General features: G+C 30.5%; 2 long non-coding RNA genes and 1 pseudogene across 3 annotated transcripts in view; all 3 read right to left on the bottom strand.

Annotated features, from left to right (window-relative positions):
* Window positions 1-12364, bottom strand: part of LOC127101138 (LEAF RUST 10 DISEASE-RESISTANCE LOCUS RECEPTOR-LIKE PROTEIN KINASE-like 2.1) — a 46271-nt pseudogene that overhangs the window by 3046 nt on the left and 30861 nt on the right.
* LOC127101144 (uncharacterized) overlaps window positions 1-12364 on the bottom strand; it is a 42895-nt gene that overhangs the window by 418 nt on the left and 30113 nt on the right. The gene's annotated exons all lie outside the window — the stretch shown is intronic.
* LOC127101140 (uncharacterized) lies at window positions 208-2088 on the bottom strand. Of its 2 annotated transcripts, none has more exons than XR_007794570.1 (4): window positions 1861-2088; window positions 1667-1767; window positions 590-665; window positions 208-514 (listed from the first exon to the last, which is right to left on the bottom strand). It is a non-coding gene; the product is annotated as an uncharacterized LOC127101140 (long non-coding RNA). The 2 variants fall into 2 exon arrangements; XR_007794571.1 differs by having other exon boundaries at window positions 1919-2087.

Below are 12364 nucleotides of genomic sequence, written 5' to 3'. Positions count from 1 at the left end.
ATTGAGATGACATTAAAACTGCTAATTTAATTTTAACAATGACTATAGATGTAAAATATACCTCAAGCATAAAACTGAACACTCCCTTGTTGATTGACACACTCAGAATCACAATCTACCTAAGAAACCTAAGAAACAGTCCTACATTTAAGTTTATCACCTATCGAAACATTGCACATTGCAGAGAAACATTGCACATTGCAGAGCTATGTGAAATAGGCAGTGCACATTATCACTTATTGAAACATTGCAGAGCTACGTGAAATAGGCAGTGCACATTATCACTTATCGAAACATTGCAGAGCTACGTGAAATAGGTAGTGCACATTATCACTTATCGAAACAATACAAGTCATATTAATCACTTATCGAAACAATACAGAGCACATAATCACTTATTTAAACAATACAGAGCACATAATCACGATATTAAAAAGGCAGTGCACATTATCAATGTGAGAGGTAATCAGAACCTGTTAGAAGAACACTTGAGAGATCATTATTTGGCAAGTCTCTGCACAAGAAAATTATTTATTAACCAAATGAAATTGGAAGATCTAAGTGGAAATAAAACAATAGACTCACTCACAGGATGGATCTCGAGGTTTATCAGATTAGTGAGTTACATTAGTATTGTTCATGTCAGCTTCTTGTTGTTGAGTCTCCTGCAAGCATATACTACATCATATTCATAAAATATACTAGTATAATACGATCCCATCATTACAATCCAAAGAAAACTCATTGTTGCAAAAAACTGAAAAGAAGGGGTCTTAGACAGATGAAAAAAACGCGTATCTTTTTATTTAAATCCTAGACAGACGAAAAAACCGTGTATCTTTTTATTTAAATCCTAGACAGATGAAAAATGTGTTAATTGTACTATAGAAATCAATTCTCAAACACCAAATACAAGACAAACAAATCATAAGGTATGGACAAAATGAACAAGTTTCACTGATATGTCTTGTAATAACTAAAACAACCATGGAGTAGTAACTGTTATAGCACTTTTTGGTTAGTGAATATAAAGTTAAAAAGCTGGACTTTTCACATATAAGCCAAGGTTTTTAACTAGGTTTGATCCATTATAAACAACAACCTAATTATCTCCTGTCTCTGGAAACAAGAACATCCTATGTTTTCCTTTCAAAACTAAACAGGAGGGAGTCAAGGAAAACTACTAGTTGGAAAACATAATTAACATATCAATAATTGATTCTGCCATGCGTTTGCATCTAAGAATTTAGAAATACCATGTTTATATCTAAACTCTAGAGATCGACCGGTTAATTTGAAGTGCTTTCATATAATGTATTGCATTCCTCAGTATAACAGTGATGCCTGACCTAATGTATTGCATTCCTCAGTATAACAGTGATGCCCAATCTAATGTAAAATCCTTCTTTAGTTTTATCTACTTCTTCAACACCCTGACAAATATTATGTACAATATCAAGCATGACTCAGTTTGAATTGTAACTTGTTCTTCTAGTCTTGAATTCAGAAACACGGGAATTCTGTATGAATCAAAATAGCTTTATAATCCTATCTGATTTCACTATTAAAATCATGTTTTGATAACTATACAGAAAGAGAGAATGCTTCAAACCCATATAATTGTCATATTAACTATAAAATGAAATGTAAATCGTTATGAGAATACCGGATAAACCCCCGAAACTATCCTGATGCTGTTTGGTAGCTTCCATTGGTTCCAAAACAGTTACTTGAATGACTCCCATTGTTGAGTGATGACTTGAGATCCTGCAAACATGTTTTAGAAATTCGAATCAGAATGGAAAATTAAAAGCCAAGAGAACTGAAATTGGAAATTTTTTAGAAGATTGAGACTACGACCTAGAATTGAGATGCTCCATACGGCGGTGAAACAGAGTGGTCGACGGAAAGGACTCACCGTGGTTCAGAAACGCTCCATGGAGATGATTCTCGATGCTTCAGAACGGTCCATGGAGATGATTCGCGATGGGACAAACCCTACCTCAGGCTTTCCTCCATTGCCTTGGACACTTGCGGTTTCTTTTCCTTTTGTGTTTGTTTTAGCAAAAAGTTTCCTAAATATACGAATCTTTACTCAAATAACCACTTTGTTTAAATATATTCTTATAATATCTAACTTTTTAACTATTTTTCAATTTAATTCACTTTCAAATAAACAAAAATAAAATAAAGAATTGATACGACTTCACTTAAAATTATAGTGGTATTATCAATCTAATTAGTATCTATGTACAAGTTTTAAATGTTGGCGTCAACTCAATTGATGTTAACGTGTATTGTGATTTTTTTTAATATAAATAGAGATATCTTCTAACATTTACTCCATGCCTCTTTTCATATTTTTCTTTTCTTCACTATCTCATTTCTCATTATTAAAAGAGATGGACATGTATGTTATTTGACAACGAACCTTCCGACGAAAATGCGTTTTTGGAACATCCAAAGTTTCGAGCATTTTGAAAGGAGTTTGAAAAGTTCGTTAGACTGATAGATTAATATGTTACTCATATGATGTCTGCATCATATAATATTGTTTTGATTGTTGCAATCTCTTAGATATGTTGTGGTGTTAAAAAAAATTATTTGTTGTTTGTGTTTCTGTTTATGCGTGTTTCTAGAGCATATGTCTTAAGTGTCATCAAATATCGTGAAAGTTATTTGTATGAATCCTCCTAATTTTCGTATATTTGTTCAACAGTATTTGTTCTTACAATCCACGTTTTCTTATACAATGGAGTATAATTATATCGTGTAATGATATGAGAGATTATTATACTTACCTTTATTAATGGGTCCTTGTTAACAAGAGGCAAAATATTCTGACATATCATTTCAGAGTTTAATTTATGGTGATCTTGTTTCAATTTCATTTTAATTTGATTTATTAAGTATTTGAATTAATACTACTATTTGATAATGAAAATTGAAAGTTTCTAAAAATTATAATCAGAACATTCAACGACCTAGGTGAGACATTCGTTCGTCAATACAAATATAATGTCGAAATGGCACTGGATAGGGATCAATTCCGTGCTATGTCATTTCAAAATTGCTAGTAGTGAGGCTAAAATTGATGATAAAACAACTTATCTAAAAATCCCAAACAGCTTTTATTCAAAACTGTTACATACTAGATAGGATGCTTATGTTAAACGAATTGGTGAATTAAGCGAGAAGATACAAAAAATATATGTTTATGTTCAAAGTAGATTTCGAGAAAGCTTTCGATTTAATATCTTAGGATTTTCTGCTCTATGTTCTAAATCGCATGAGTTTTGGAAAGAACTGGATCAAGTGGATTCGAACCTGCGTTTGTTTAATTTCTTTGTTCTTATCAAAGGTAGCCCAACGTTGAATTTTAAAGCTTCAAGAGGACTTCACTAAGGTGATATGCAATATCCGTTCCTTTTTATTATTATTACTGAAGGTTTATCAGGGCTTATGAGAAAGGTTTCTTTTCCCTTAAGTTTCCACCCTTTCAAAGTTACATATAACATCGTATTTGACTTGTTACAATTTGCAGATGACACAAATATCTTAGGAAATGTTAATTCGGTAAATCTATATTCCATTAAAGCCCAATTACGCGATTTTGAAAAGGTCTCCAGTCTTAGCGTTAACTTCCATAAGAGCAAGGTCATGGGGTTTAGCACTTTAAAGGATTTTTAGTCGGAAACCTCTGATTTTCTATCTTGCGAAATTAGCTCTTTTCCATTCTCTTTCCTTGGCTTACCAATTGGAGCCAACCCTAAAAGGAAATCACTTGGGATCCAATTCTTTTAAAGCTCTATCATCGCCGGGCTTCGTGGAGAGGTAAATTTGTTTCTTTAGAAGGGTGTGTTACTCTCATAAATTTTGTTTTAAATTCACTTTCGTTGTACTATTTATTCCTTTATAAATGTTCAAAGATAATTCTCCAAGAAATAGTGCAGATTCAAAGTGTCTTTTTGTGGAACAATGTAAAAAAAAGGCATATTAACTGGGTAGCTTGGTCCTCAATATGCAAATCAAAATCGGAGGGGGGCTTAGGGGTCCAGAGTTGTAATTGTTTCAATGCAGCATTGTTGGGTAAATGGGACTGGAGGTTTATTCTGGATCGTACAAATATTTGGTTTCCTCTTTTATCTTTTAAATATGATGATGACATTAAGGGTCAAATTTTAGTCCCCTTTTGGCCGGATAATAGTAAAAGATCCTCAATTTGGTTGAGGGATCTAAGGGTCTCGTTAGGTATTAGGGGTGGCGAAGCAAATTGGTTTGTGCAAGGTTAGCTTCTATCTTGTCCGTAGATTATCATCTTGAGGTGGACATATCATACCTTAAAACTTGTCAGAAAATTAAGTGGATCGCATGGTATTGTTTATCCATTTTATCTTGGTAGGGAGAGTAAGGGCTTGTTTGAATTGATTTCTAAGAACTGTATTTTAGTTCTAAAAAATTATAAAACAAAAAATTTGTTTGATAAGACTTTTATGTCATAGAGTTTTCATAATTAATTTTAGTATTCTGTTTTTAAAAATTAAAAAGTGGAAACATCTTTTTGATGTTTTTCTTTTCTATTTGGTGTTTTGAAAATATATGGAAAATAATGATTTTTCATTAATGGCATTAATGTAAATATGTTAAATTTTTGTTTTATATTTTGTTTTTGCAAGCTTGTGAACTTTTTTAATATAGCATCACAATAACAATGTTCTGTGTTTTTTTAATTTTGTTTTAATATATTTATGAGTTTTTTTTTCTGTATCATACTTTTTATCTATTTTTAATCATATAAAAAATCCACTTTAATATAGAACTCTCTCAATTAATTATTTTTAATCAAAAGTAAATTTATAAAATATATTTAAATTGGTAAAGTTTATTTTTTTAATATAGTCTATATTTGATGACTCATTAAAATTATTATATCTTTTATTTGGCATTATTTATTTAAACTCTTAATTATATTTAAATTTTATTTTAGATTCCTTAATTTTTATTGGTTCTATATTGCTCCCTTATATTACAATATCAAATACTTTAGTACTTCAATTTTTATTTTGATATTTTATTTATTTTAAAAATTACTGTAGATCCTAAAATAAATTAAATAACATTGATTTGAATGTTATAAAAGAAAATTAAATTAATAATAAATAAATATATTATATATGAGTTTTGCTAAGATAGAGCCATTTAATTTTTAACGAGTATATATATATGTGAGAAAAAGAAATATGCACTGATAGTGTAAAATATTTTTACACCGTCAATCAATGAGACTCGTGTATCCCGTCACATCATACTTTTATTTTTAAAATACTGTTATAATTTGTTTAGAGTTGTTTTACCCGAAAACATTAATATATATATATTCAAATAATTAATAAAATATTAAAATAGAAAATCTTAAATATTCAGATTGTTATTAACTTATCTTATCCTTGATAAAATTATATATTATCTTATCCTTGATAAAATTATATATAGCTTTGATTTGTATTAGAGTAATTTACTATAAAACTTAAAAGATTAGATTTTAGGATCTTTAAAATATTCATTTAAAAAAAAAAAAAACCAAAAACATTTCTCCAAACGAGTTTTTAAGTTTTTTATTTTTAAAACGGTTTTTAAAAATAGAGCTACCAAAACAATTTCTCCAAACGAGTGTTAATTGAAAGTTTTCTCCATTTACATGTGACCACCAACTTTATTTTTTAACTCCAGGAAGTAGTTTTACTACTATCAATTAAATAATAATTTTCAGTTAAAAATCAAAATACATTCATTAATATAAGCTTACGTTAAAAATCAAAATACTTTAATTAATGTAGCACTTTTTATGGGGCACACTACAAGAAAAACTCCCCCCTGCCACATGATTATCACGTGGCAAAGGTGAAAATCACTTCACTAGTCAAAAATAGCGACGTGTTGATTCACGTCGCTGGAACGCGTGTGGCAACTTTTTGTGACGTGATAAACACGTCGCTAATTTGCCAAAGGCAAATCACGTCGCAACATTTGAAATTTACTTCCTTCTGCGCTTAAACTTTGCCACGTGATATTCATGACACAACTTTGCCACATGAATATCACGTCACAACATTTGAAAATGGATGGTATGTTGCCACATGAAAATCACGTGGCAAATTACCCACGTGATTTACACTTCACAACTTAAAAACAAAATTAAAATAAAAGATAAAATATATTGTTATTATTAAATTATATTATTAATAAAAGATAAAATAATTAATAAATAATAAAATATAGAATAATTAATAATTAAGTGAAATATTTTTAAATTAAAATTACACATATGAAAATGTATTATAAAAATAGCAAAGTAATTATTTATACAAAAATTAATATTTAAAACTAAATAAATATTACACATCAAATTCGTCGTCATCTACATCGTCTTCACTTGTTCTTTGATTTTGATTTCTACTCATGGACTGCATAAATTGTCTCATTTGCTCCTCCATATCGTGTTGTCTTTTTTTCATTTCCTCTAATTCGGCCTTTAACGCCGCCTCACGCTCCGCCGTCTCTCGTCTAGCCTCTGTTAGAGCCAGTTGCCTCACCGTTTCCATCATTTCAGGTGTCAATTGTGTTGGACGGGACGTTCCTTCCCCACTTGCAACTCTATCAAATAAAGTTCTATCTCCGGTTCTGTAGTTGCCAGCCAAAGGACCAACACCAAAAAAACACCCATTACGTCCCTTCCCTCCAGTGACTAAGCTCCAGATATACATATCCACGCGTGGATCAAGCGGATTAGAACCAACAGGTGTATATTGAGGATTTTCAACTAGAAATTGTGTGAGCAATCTTTGATACTCCTCCTACACATACAACAAATAAAATAATTAGATACAGTTGTGACATGAAAAGAATCCCACATATATTGTTGCCACATGAAATTCATGCCACAAACATTATTACCACGTGAAATTCACGCCACAAAATTGATAGAATTTTAACAAAAAAAAAAAAATAGAAACAACTTACTATAGTTCTTCTCGACCGATCATCAACCAAATCCCCCGATTTTTTTGTACGGGTCTTCACAAACAACTCATTAAGTCGGGGGGGTCTTCCTTGTGCCTGTGTCTGATTAATATAAATAAATTTAATTAAACACATAATAAATCAAAATATAATTTTAAACCGTAGTTATAATTTTTACCATTCGTTTTGCATGTTCTCCAATGCTTATACTTCCTGTAGCATTAAGGCAACCCCCCCTTTCGGATGCTCTCATGTCTTTTGCTTTTTGAGATTTAGCTTTAAAATTATCGGTAGCCCAATAGGCAAGAAGTTCGTCAAATACTTCCTTGCCTATCCAGTTGGGACGAATATTTCGATTACACAAAATCTCCATGTCCTTTCTAGCCTTCTCATTATCCTTTGTTTTACCTTGAACATCCATCACTGTGTTAAACACGTTATCAAAAAAATTCTTCTCAATATGCATAACATCAAGATTATGTCGCAACAAATTATCTTTCCAATACGGGAGATCCCAAAAAATACTTCTTTTTGTCCAGTTATGTGTATCCCCATATCCTTCAATTCTGCAAGCTTTACCATAATCTGTGAATTTTGGCAGTTCACTAACTCGGTTCCATACTTCACCGGGTGAGAAACGAGGGGGAGGCAAGTCTGTTACTCTTATGCCTTTTTTGAAGTCATTCTTATTTATTCGAAAGACATGATCTTTCGGTAGGAATCTGCGGTGACAGTCAAACCACGAACTTTTCCCCCCTTTTTCCAACGTGAACGCATGAGAGTGTTCCATGCAATGCGGGCATCCCATTTTTCCATGTGTCCCCCAACCGGACAACATGCCATATGCGGGAAAGTCGTTTATAGTCCACATCAAGGCTGCTCGCATAGTAAAGTTTTGTTTGCAAGATATATCATAAGTCCATTCTCCAATCCATAACCTCTTCAAATCATCAATTAAAGGTTGTAAATACACATCTATTCCAGCTTTTGGACTCTTTGGACCTGGAATGAGGCAAGTCAAAAACATGTATGGTTTTGTCATGCACATCTCAGGAGGGAGGTTGTAAGGGGTAACAATAACTGGCCAACAAGAATATCCACTTCCAGACGCTTGGACATATGGAGTAAAACCATCAGAGCATAGTCCAAGTCTGACATTTCTAGGTTCTGCTGCAAAATCAGGATGTATCATATCGAAGTGCTTCCATGCCGCACCATCAGATGGATGTCGCATTGTGCCCGAACTTGTTTGGTTTGTATGATGCCATGTCATTTGACTTGCACTATGCATTGAAGCAAACATTCTTTTTAACCTTGGTATGATCGGCAGATAAAACATGGACTTCACTGCCACATGTTTTTGCTTACGGTTAATGGCTTTACTGCGAACTTTGTATCTCGGACTCTTACAAAACTTACATTCCTCCAACGATCCATCATTAGTACCAAACTCATTATCGTAAAACAACATGCAACCATTAGTGCAACAGTCAATCTTTCTTACCTCTAAACCCAATTTCGACACCAACCTCTTTGCATCATAAAAACTTGTGGGAAGGTTGTCTTTCGTAGGAGTTGCGTCCAACATCATTTTTGCAAAGAATTCCAAACACTGGTCAGGAACATTCCAATTGGACTTGGCGGCCAATAATCTCACACACATCGATAATTTTGAGTCTGACGACCCTTCAAACAACGGCGTATTCATTTCTTGCAACAATTGATAAAATTTTTGAGCTTCCTCATTCGGCAACTCTTCCTGATCGAAGTCTTGAGGTTCATCATAGGTCACGTTAACCCCAAAAGCATCGCCAACCATGTCACTGATCAAACTAAATTCTTCCCGGTGTTCCATATGTGATCGACTGCTAGAAGCATGTGTAGTCGTAGTCCTTTGTACATTACTCGGCAACTGTTCTCCATTATATGTCCAAACCCAGTAATTTTTAATGAAACCCCTTCTCTTCAAATGACGTTCTACTTCCTCCGGGTCACTAATTATAGGTCTACATTCACATTTTAGACAAGGACATCTTACTCCTCCTTCGCTTAGACAACATTCTTGAGCGAAAGCCCATGTGATAAACCCTTTAACTCCTTCCTCAAAGTTCGGTTTAAGTCCACGTCTTCCTGGATACGTTCTATCGTACATCCAACTACGATAGTAATGAAAATATTCCATACTGCACATTTACAAAATCGTTACTATTTTAATTTCAAAAGTGATATTCCTCTATCGTCCAATTTAAAAATCGTTCTATCGTACATCCAACTAATTATTACGTACAATTTAAAAAAATTATATTATACTATTAATAAATATATAATATAACTATTACATACTTTATTGTTTAAACTAAACATATATTTATAAAACATATACCCTAATATGTGTTATTTAAAAAAAAAACATTTTAGACATATACCCTAATATATATGAAATTAATGTTTTGTTTTTTTATACATTATTTTAAACATAATATTAATAATACAACTTCTATTTATTTAGTTATCTAAATAATATATATACACACTTATCAATTTTTACTCAAAACACTAATCTATTATATTTTTTAAACTAACCATATTATCTAAATAATAATACAACTTCTATTTTTAGACATGATTCATATTACTTTTTCTAATAAACAAAATATTTCGTTTTTTTTTATAAATATTATTCTGTTTTAATATTTTGTTTAAAAAAAATTATATATTATATTTCTAAAAAATATAATGTGCACATATATAAAGGCATTAAATAGTTTCTAAACAAATTCTAAACATTAAATATATAATACATTAAAAAAATTATATATTATATTTCTAAAAAATATAATGTGCACATATATAAAGGCATTAAATAGTTTCTAAACAAATTCTAAACATTAAATATATAATACATTAAATATATAATACATAAAATATTCTGTTTTTTTTGTATAATACATTAAATATATAATACATTAAATATTCTGTTTTTTTAAAACTATTATATATTATATTTCTAAACAAATTCTAAACAAATTCTGTTTTAATAATACATTAGGGTATATGTTTTATAAACAAATTCTAAACAAATTCTAAATATATAATACATTAAATTTCTAAACAAATTCTATTTTAATACATAATGTGCACAAAAACAAAATCCAGTCCAAACAAATTCGATTTTAATACATAATAAGTACAACACATAATCCAGTCCAAACTCAATACATTTAACTAATCTGAAAATAATTAAAAAAAAAAATTAAATTTCACAATTTTGAATATACCTTGATGAAGACTTTGAATCTGTTTGCTCCAAATTCTTGAATGAATAATTCACTCTTAGCTATTTCTTAAAAAAAAAATACAATAATTAAAATAAAATTCATATATATTAAACAGAAATGGGTTTAAGTTGAAATAATAAAAGTATTTACCTTTAAGGAGAGAAATGGATTTGAAGCTTGAAGCTTGAAGGAGAGAAATGGGTTGAAGGGGAAAATGGGTTTAGGGAGAGAAATGGGTCTGCAGAAGGTGGAAGGGAAGAGGAAATGAAGAAGAAGAAGAATGAAACGGTGAAGGGAAGAGGGAGAGAAGAGGGAAGGTAAAGGAAATGTTCCCACGTGGTAAACACGTCACTATTTGCGACGTGATTTACACGCCACAAACCATTCAACGGTCACATGTACCCACGTGGTAAACACGTCGCTATTTGCGACGTGATTTACACGCCACAAACCATTCAACGGTCATCTGTACCCACGTGGTAAACACGTCGCTATTTGCGACGTGATTTACACGCCACAAAGCCTTCAACGGTCATCTGTACCCACATGTACCCACGTGATCAGCACGTCACTAGTTGCGACGTGAATTACATTTCACAATACATTATTTGAATTTTAAATTTAAAATAGCGACGTGATCTGCATGTCACTACCAAATTTTAATTATTTTCATTTCCCCCCAACCTGAAAAGTTGTCATTCCATTTTTTTATTATATTTTTCTTTTAGCCACGTGAAATTCACGTCGTAATTGGCATTTTTTGCCACGTGCATTTCACGTCACTAAATCACGTGGCTGCACAAAGTTATTCTTGTAGTGGCAGAACGTCTTAAATAAACCAACACAAATTTTAACAAATTTGATTGTTATTTATTATTGAAGCAATAAACCATATTTGTTGAATTTTAGACTTTAATTAAGTAGTCATTTTTTAATTTTCTTCTTCCTTATTTGTTTCAATTTCATTTTAATTTGACAATGAAAAATGGAATTTCTAATAACATTAATTGACTAGTATAGAAATTTCTTGGACTATAGCTAACTATGTTGATTGAAATATTCTTTGTGCTAACAATGTCGATTGAAATATTCTTTGTTTTTGTTTTATTAAATTTTAAAGTATGGTGTGTGATAGTAGAATTATGAGATAATAGAAAATAGAATTCAATTGCAACAAATAATTGTGAATGATTTGCATGTTTCTTTATTTGTTTCAATTTCATTAAAAATTGTAAATGAATTTGATTTATCAAGTATTGGAATGAATACTACTATTAGATAATGAAAATTTAAAGTTCTTAAAAATTGTAAATGAATTACTACACGTAATTCCATATATCTTCCATGTTGATGTACAATACTAGTAAAAAATTGTAAATGAATTACTGAAAATTGAAAGTTCTTAAAAATTGTAAATGAATTACTACACGTAATTCCATATATCTTCCATGTTGATGTACAATACTAGTAAAAAATTGTAAATAAATTACTGAAAATTGAAAGTTCTTAAAAATTGTAAATGAATTACTACACGTAATTCCATATATCTTCCATGTTGATGTACAATACTAGTAAAAAATTGTAAATGAATTATTGAAAATTGAAAGTTCTTAAAAATTGTAAATGAATTACTACACGTAATTCCATATATCTTCCATGTTGATGTACAATACTAGTAAAAAATTGTAAATGAACTACTGAAAATTGAAAGTTCTTAAAAATTGTAAATGAATTACTACACGTAATTCCATATATCTTCCATGTTGATGTACAATACTAGTAAAAAATTGTAAATGAATAACTGAAAATTGAAAGTTCTTAAAAATTGTAAATGAATTACTACATGTAATTCCATATATCTTCCATGTTGATGTACAATACTAGTAAAAAATTGTAAATGAATTACTGAAAATTGAAAGTTCTTAAAAAGTGTAAATGAATTACTACACGTAATTCCATATATCTTCCATGTTGATGTACAATACTAGTAAAAAATTGTAAATGAATTACTGAAAATTGAAAGTTCTTAAAAATTATAAATGAATTACTACACGTAATTCCATATA

Source organism: Lathyrus oleraceus, chromosome 7, assembly GCF_024323335.1.
Source record: "Lathyrus oleraceus cultivar Zhongwan6 chromosome 7, CAAS_Psat_ZW6_1.0, whole genome shotgun sequence".
NCBI lineage: Eukaryota > Viridiplantae > Streptophyta > Magnoliopsida > Fabales > Fabaceae > Lathyrus > Lathyrus oleraceus.
The sequence above is the reverse complement of the archived record's forward strand: the minus strand, read 5'-3'. Positions and strand labels throughout refer to the sequence as shown.